General features: G+C 40.1%; 1 non-coding gene across 1 annotated transcript; it reads right to left on the reverse strand.

Moving 5' to 3' along the window:
• Nucleotides 1-550: 550 nt before the first annotated feature.
• LOC141610101 (small nucleolar RNA R71) lies at nucleotides 551-657 on the reverse strand. The gene has a single exon (XR_012527995.1). It is a non-coding gene; the product is annotated as a small nucleolar RNA R71 (small nucleolar RNA).
• Between the last annotated feature and the right edge of the window lie 7,984 nt (nucleotides 658-8,641).

Consider the following 8,641-nt stretch of genomic DNA (forward strand, 5'->3'; position numbering starts at 1 on the left):
TGACTTGTTACCTTTTGACCGTGAAATCGAAAGAACCTTGACGAATAATAGGAGACTTGTTAGGAGGAATTTGAGAGGTGTTGGTGAAGTTGTTCAACCCACTAGTGAGTTTGTCAATCCTTTCGCAATAGAAGGAGAAGAGAACCCATTAAACAATACCACACAAAATCCACCTACAATGCCTAAATTCTCGTCACACTCTATACCCACCGAGGAGAATCTACCAAATGGTACTCCTACACCGCAACATCTAACCGGAAATTTTATTGCCAAGTCCGCCTTCATCCAATTAGTTGAGAGGAGCCAATTTGGGGGGATGCCAAGTGAAGACCCTCATTCTCATATGGAAACCTTTTGCGACTATTGTGATGCTATCTCTCAAACGGGCGTGACTCAAGACCAAATTAGATGGGTCTTATTTCCTTTTTCCTTAATCGACACCGCAAAGCAATGGTTGAAGGGCCTTGATAAGGCCACCCTTGGAATAGATTCTTGGAAGAAGTTAGCTCTAGCTTTCTACAAAAAATTCTACCCACCGGAAAAGACTAACATGCTAAGAGCTCAAATTACGGGTTTTAAGCAAAGGGATGAAGAATCTTTGTATGAAGCTTGGGAGCGGTTCAAAGGTATTTGTCGCTCGTGTCCTCACCATGGACTTAGCGAATGGTTTTTGGTACAACAATTTTGGAACGGTTTATATGAAGATTCAAGGAACATTCTCAATATGGGATCAAATGGAATGTTCACCGAAGTTGATGACAATCAAACATGGAACAAGATTGAGGAAATGGCGGTCCATAATTCACAATATAGTAGACCTCGCAAGGCTACTAGAGGAGGAAAGCATGAAGTGGACTCCGTTACTCAATTGGGTGCTCAACTTAGTGCTCACATTGACACAATCAACTTGAAGTTTGAACAAGCTATGGCTAGACTTGAGGAAAACTCAAAAACATCAAAGCATCATGTCAATGCCATGACGGCATCCTCATCAATCCCAAGTGGGATATGTGAGAATTGTGGAACTTTGGGACATGATCAAAGTGAATGTAGGGGAACAACCGAACAAGTTAATGCTTTCCAAGCTTACAAAAGTGGTACCCCTTATTCAAATTTTTACAATGAAAACACCAAATTCCATCCAAATCTCTCATACAAAAGCCAAAATGTTCAAAACCCTCAAACAACATACACTCCACCACCCATGAGAAACCAAAATCAAAGACCCTTTTACAATCAAAACCAAGGTTACCAAAATCAAAATCCATACAATCACCAAAATGACCAAGGTTTTGATGTCCAAAAAGCGGTCCTCCAAATGCAAAAGAATCAACAAGAATTTTTCACTCAAATGCAAAAAGATAGCCAAGCAAAAGACACCACCATCAACAACATTCTAGCTCACACCAAGATGTTGGAAACACAATTGACTCAACTAGCATCTTCAAGCTCACAAAGACAAAAGGGGCAATTACCACCTCAAAGTAATCCCCCTAGACATGAAACGGTTAGTGCCATTCACTTGAGAAGAGGTACAAGGTATGAAGCACCAAAGGAGCAAGTTGAGAATGAAGTTGTGAAAGCTAGTGAGAAGGAAGAAATTGTGCAAAACTCCAAAGAAGGGGAATCATCAAAAGAAGAAAGTTCAAAGAAAAATGAAGACAAGGCCAAAGAGAAGGAGCCCATTGTGATTAGACTTCCTTTTCCAAGTCGTCAAGCCAAGCCCAAATTTGATGATCAACTTGGAAAGTTCATGGAGATTGTGAAGAACTTAGAAGTCTCAATTCCTTTCACGGAATTAATCAATCACGTACCGGCCTATGCAAAATACGTGAAAGATATCCTCACAAAGAAGAAGTCGATCCGAAAACTTGAGACTATCGCCTTCACTAAGGTGAGTAGTGCAATACTTCAAGGGAGTTCACCTCCAAAGTTAAAGGATCCGGGAAGCTTCTCAATACCGTGTACCATTGGCGACACGACGATCAACAAAGCCTTATGTGATCTAGGGGCTAGTGTGAGTGTCATGCCGTACTCGGTGAGTAAAAGGTTGGGGATGGGAGAGCTTAAATGCACCAATATCACACTCCAAATGGCCGATAGATCGACGAAGACACCATTAGGGATATGGGAAGATGTCCCCGTGCGAATTGGGAAGTTTTTCATCCCGGTGGACTTTGTCATTGTTGATATGGAGGAAGATTCCAACATTCCAATCATCTTAGGAAGACCTTTCCTACACACCGCGGGTGCGGTGATTGATGTGAAACACGGAGAGCTCACTCTAGAAGTGGGAGATGAAAGCATAACTTTTAATCTTGACAAAACCATGAGAGCTCCTCGTTTGCATGAGCCATGTTTCATGATTGATCATTATAGCCGGAAGGATGAAAGGAAGAAATCGGAACTCCAATGGAAGAAGAAAGATGAAGATGCTCCATTCAAAGAGCAAGTGAATTGTAACAAAGAGAGCTTGCAAAGCTCATCAAAATCAACCAAGGAAGAAGAAGATGGCCTCATTGGCCAAGAGAAAAAATTGGGAGAGTTGTCTCCATCTAAGCAAGAGATTTTCAATGATCAACTCAATGAAGTTTGTGGTCTTTGGGACGACGAGTTTGAAGGGATCTTTAATCCCAACATTGGGCATGCCATCGATCATGATCAACAACAAGGGGCACGGTCTATTGAGGACCTCTACCATGATAATGAACAAGATTTTGATTACTTTTTCAAGGTGTTGAGCAACATCAACAACACCTTGAACATGCCCCCTTGACATATCATCAAGAATGAGATTTTGGTGGAGTCCTCCCTAAACCACCACTTGTAAATATTTCTAACTCCCTAACTTACATTTCAATTCTTGTATTGCATTTTTGTCATTTTTGGATTTTTATTTACTTTGATCAAAATAATTGTCATGTAAGAGAGAAGTGAGGGAGGGATTAACGATTTCAATTGATGTGTAGTGCTTTACCTTAGTGTGGGGATGGCAATTGCCTAGGCTATTCATGCCTTAGTAGTGCCCCCACAATGAAGAACACAAGATTTGAAAGAAGAATGGAAGAATGATATGGGAATGCGTTTGTGCACGGGTGGAACTGAATCCGTGTACAACAGGGAAGAATCCGAGCGGATTCCTGAGAATCCGCCCGTCTTCAACAATCCGAGCGTCCTGCTGAGAAGACGCCCGTCCTGAGCTGAGCTGAAATTGAAAATTTCTTGACTGTTGAAGAATCCGAGCGGATTTCTGGAAAGACGCCCGTCTCATAGAATCCGTCCGTCTTGTGAAGAAGACGCCCGTCTTTGCATAGAAGAAGAAAACAAAGAAATTTCTCTGGGATCAAATCCGTCCGTCTGAAGCAAATCCGCCCGTCCCATCACGAAGAATCCGAGCGGATTCCCCAATCCGCCCGTCTTTAGGCGAGCTTCGAAAATTTTGAAGGCTGCGAGAATCCGCACGGATTGGGCCTAATCCGCACGGATTGCCCCTGCGTTTTCGAAAATTTTGACTTCTTTAAATACCCTCCCACCTTCATTCCTTCATTCATTCATTCATAAACACTACCCACAACATCAAAACCCTCATCCTCTCCATCACAAAAACAAAAACCCTGAACAAAATCCACCAAAATCAAATCAAACCATCCTTAAAACAACAAATCAATCACTCCATCTTCAATAACAATCAAAACCAAGCACAAAATCTTCAACCTTTGAGTCGATTTTTGATTTCATAAAGGCAAAGCCTTTCACCTTCAAATCGATTTGGGCATTCTACAAATTGAAGATTTTTGATTCTTTTCTTGGTTAGTTCATCAAATGGCAAGGACAAAGGGAGCAACAAAGGCACCAAAGGCAAAGGCTCTCTCTCAAAGGCAAAAAGCTCTCCAAACAAAGAAAGCTTTGGCAATGGTGGTAGCAACACCAAACTTGGAAGTGCAACAACAACAACAAACTTCTATGGGAGCATCACCTTCTACTCCGGTAATTAATCAACTCTTGCATTATCCGGAGGTAACTTTTATTTCCGATACCCATAGAAATACATTTGTCAAGATTGCTATGAAATTAATTCAATCCACCAAATTCATATGTAAAGATGCCTTGGAGAAATTGGGTGTTCTTGAACAAACAAAAGCCTTTTTCAATGCCATGGGTTTGAAGAAATTGTTTGAAACAAAGGAATTGACATACCCCTCCCTTGTCTTGGAATTCTTAAGTTCATTGAAAGTCACCAAAGTTGAGGATAGGGAAAATCTTGAGTTTCGTCTAGCTAACATTAGTAGACGCATTACCTTTAAGGAATTAGGTGAAATTTTGGGTCTTAGCGATGAATCGAGATATCTTAAGCATTATGGAAAGTATGACCCCGAGCCTCTTTGGGAGGCAATCTCCGGGAAGAAATTCGATGATTTTCATGCGTGTCGTGCTCTTTTGGTCCATCATCCGGGCATAAGAGTATGGCACAAAGTTGTGGGAAATACCATAATTGCTAGGAAAGACACCAATCATTTCACAAGACTTGATTTTATTCTCCTTGAATCGGCTTTGAATATCGGAAGAATCCATACCAAGCCTTTCAATTCTTTGAGGCTATTGGTTGATAGATGGCTCCATGTTGATAGTGGGAAGAAGGGTACAACCGTTATTGTTAATGGCGGCCTAGTCACGGTCCTAGCCAAGCACTTTGATCCTAATTTCAATAAGGATAGCAAGTACAAGGCAAAGGAAGGTGGCCATCTTATTGATATGCCTACCATGATTAACAAGTTCAAGTGGGTTGCTCAAAACCCCCTTGACACCAAGTGTGGATGGCTTACTAGTGAGGCTCGATCATTCACTTTACCCGCGAAGATTTGTCGTCTAAGTGTCCACCGGACCAACTATCTACTTCCCCTATCCAAAGAGGCCGAGTACATCATTCAACAACAAAAGGGTGATCATGAAACCCCCTCCTCTTCCATTGTTATACCGCCTTACCCCTTTGTGTATGAAGAGTTCAAACCGGAAGGAGTTGAAATTGGGAAAGACTATGTCACTCTTCTTATGCAAGCAATGCACAAGCAAGCTTATGAAGATCGGAAGAATGCATATTTGGCTCAATATCCTCCCCTCCTACATTTAGCTAGGCAAGGACTCCTTGATCCATCTTGTCCTTTGCCTAGTTGGGCGGATAAAGAAGCCTTGTTTCCGGGTGCATCTAGGGACGTGGTGGAAGACAATGAGGTTGTTGGAAATGGTGAAGAAATTGATGATAATGTTGAGGAAGAAGCAAGTGGAGATGGAGAAGGAGATGGAGAAAGAGATGGTGAAGATGATGATGAACAAGATGATGGAGAAAGTGAAGAAGTAAGTACCAAGGAAAGTGGCAATGTGACCACTTCTCATGAGGGAAGTGATGATGATGATAGCATGATGGAGGACTAGCAAGCCTTGGAGATTCCTACTCTCCCACGGTTTGTCTATATCTCTTTATATTTTATTTCATTTTGATCATTGGTTGGTTTAGTCCTAGCAACATCAAAGGACTCACACCTTGGTTCCATTGAGGTGTTCTTCTTTTATTGTTCTCATGTGTAAAATCCAAAATGACAAAACTAGTTTCATGCATAGCATAGTGTGTGCATGAACTATACCCATCCTTGGACATTAGCAATAGTGTCTTATTTGGTTTGGGGAAGTTAATGCATACGCAACGGGAGGTAATCTAAATTATCCTCTCCGTCATAACAAAAACCATGCATCATGTAGTGTAGCTTAGTGTAGAATTGCATTTAGTATAGAAATCATGCATCATCTTTGCATAATTTCCATCATTTTGGCCATTGAGGACAATGCCCATATTAGTGTGGGGATGGGAATTCTAACATTTAACTCTTATTCAAAAACCCATAAAAATTTAAAAATTTCAAAAACCATAAAAATTTGAAAATTGAAAAATCCAAAAACAAGTTCATTTCCTTTGTATATATTGTCTTGTATATATTGTGTTTGTTTTATCCTTGTTCACTTTGATTGACTACGCCACATCCGAGACATGAGGATATTGAAGACCGCATGGTATGATCTTTCCAATCTCCTTTTTTTCTCTTTATGTTAATGACTATGTGGCTTTATTTTGATTGATGCGGTAAAAACAATGTGAACTTAGGATTGCATTTAGTTTATATGGCATATTAGTTGGTAGAATCATTTGCATTAGGATGTGTATATGTTAGTTGCATCATGGCATGTAGTTTGCATGTTAGAAAAATTTTGTGAAACCGTCTATTTGGGAAGCTTGACAAGTGTATATAGGCCCTAGTAGATGCTTTTTATTCTTAAGACTTTGCTTGTTAGAATACTTGTTAAACACCCTAGGATGTGTCATGCTAGTATCCTTTGACCCATGGTTTAAGGCCTAGTCAAGAGTACCTTGTGGTGTGATAACTCCTTGGCTACCGTTTATTCCAAGGTGACCCTTGAAACCATGCACCCATACATCCATCATCCATGTTCTACCACATTTTTGTCATCAAAGGGAATGGGCACAAAAAGAAATCAATTTGAGTTCAATGAAATGAAAAGTGAAAAGAAAGTTTGCAAAAATGCATCAAATGAAAAGAGGAGCAAAAATAGAACTCCTAAAGTTTCAAATACAAGGCACCCTCGTTACTAATTGGGGTGACTTTGAAAATGTTCAAAAGAAATGCAAAAAGTTGTCAAGTATTGAAATGCCAAAAATCAAAAAGAAATGGCAAGAAAGTGTTCTCAAATGTCAAATGCCAATGAAATTGGGGGGAAAACAAAAACAAAAGCAAACTCCCAAAAGTGAAACTCAAACATCTATTGATCCCTTTATCCATCATATCCATTTTTGTGCATGGTAGAGAGGGGACGACCCTTCTTCTTGTCTAGGCAAGAGGGGGAATTCCGCGATCCTCCAGTGTTTCTAACACCATAGGGAGTCTACTCTTGACAAAAGCATTTAACGATTGAGGACAAAGGTACCCTAGCTTGACACAACTTGGAGGTGATTTATTGGTATCCTTCTAGGCTTAGTAGTTCGAACAAATTGCATCTATGAAGGATTGTGTACCCTTGAATTGCTTCCCTTGTAGATAATTTCCGCCACTTGATGAGGGAGTGGATATTCTTTTTGTAGATGCATCCATTATGTGATTTTATGTGCTTTAATGTTTGGATGTGTCGCCATTTTGGCAAGACCCACCTTGCCTTGCAAGAAGGCATCCTACCTCATGGTTGTCTTGTTGTGAGTTGAAGGGGCGGAGTGAGACCCGCTAATTATCTCATATCGGCTATTATTATTAGGATAGGTTAGTTTTGGTCCTAGTCTTTGTCACCTCTTTACTCGGGACGAGCAAAGGTTCGGTTTGGGGATATTTGATGTGACCATAATTAGCGCATATTTAGCCCCCGAATTAGCCTTGTTCCCATGCTTTTTAGTGCCTATTTGGGTCATTTCTTATCTTTAGTTCTTTGTTTTGCATATTCTTTGAGATTTTGATCCCTTGGTAGGAAAGGAGTAAGAATCTTGCATTTTCATGGCAAAACGAGGCTAAATTGATTGTATTCAATGACCAAGCATCAAGAAGAGACAAGACTAGAAGGCCTTTGTACATATCATAGTAGAAGAACAATGTTGAGAAAGGATCCTTGCGTCCCCAAGGAAATCCCCAAGGAATTTATGAAGAAAAGGGAAGAAAAGAAGAAGAATTGACGCTGACCAACAATCCGAACGGATTGCAGACAATCCGCCCGTCCAGCCAGAACAATCCGAGCGTCCCTCCTTGGAATCCGCTCGGATTCCCTCTCAACAATCCGAGCGTCCCTCTCTTGAATCCGCTCGGATTGCACCGCCCAAATCCGGCCGTCCCGACTCTAATCCGCCCGGATTCCTGCACAGCACGGATTTCATTCTTCAAGCTACGAAAAGAGAAGCCCTTCTCTCAGAAAATACCGGGTCCTCCTTGCTCAACTTAAAAAGTGTAATTACTAGTTTAGCCCTTAGTTAACCCTAATGCATCCTCCCTAATTTTCACTATAAATACCCCATTAGTCTAATTAGAGGAGCATGTTCTTCTTATCAATAATTAGTGTAGTTAATATCAATCAAATCTCTCTTCAATATTGTAATCAAGTATTAATCAAGTTTTAATCCAAGTTTTAGTTCTTTAATCTCTCTCTTGTTCTTCCTTTATTTTGGGTAATTAGAAGATTATTGGGTTTATTGGGAGATTGACAACCTTCCATCAATCATCAAGTTCTTCTATTATTCTTTGCATTATTATTTTGGAATCATTAGTAGGTATAATCTCTTAATCCCTTTTTAATTATTGTTAATTACTTTCATTTACTCATCATGTTTCATATTGTTGGTATGATTGACAACCTTGCTAGCATGATCAACATGATAATGAGTGAGTAGTCTCTTAGCTAGGGTTTAATGGGTGATTAGGGAAACCAACATGGGGAATGATTCATGCTTAAATCAATATGCTTTCATATCTTATTTGCTTGCTTGTTTTGATCTTAATACATGCACATGTTATATTTGATGAAATGCTAAGCCTATGAATCCTTGCATTTACTATCATCTTCTATCCTTTCAACAAGACTTGTAAGACATAACCCAACT

This window comes from Silene latifolia, chromosome 10 (assembly GCF_048544455.1).
Source record: "Silene latifolia isolate original U9 population chromosome 10, ASM4854445v1, whole genome shotgun sequence".
In the NCBI taxonomy this organism is placed as follows: Eukaryota; Viridiplantae; Streptophyta; class Magnoliopsida; order Caryophyllales; family Caryophyllaceae; genus Silene; species Silene latifolia.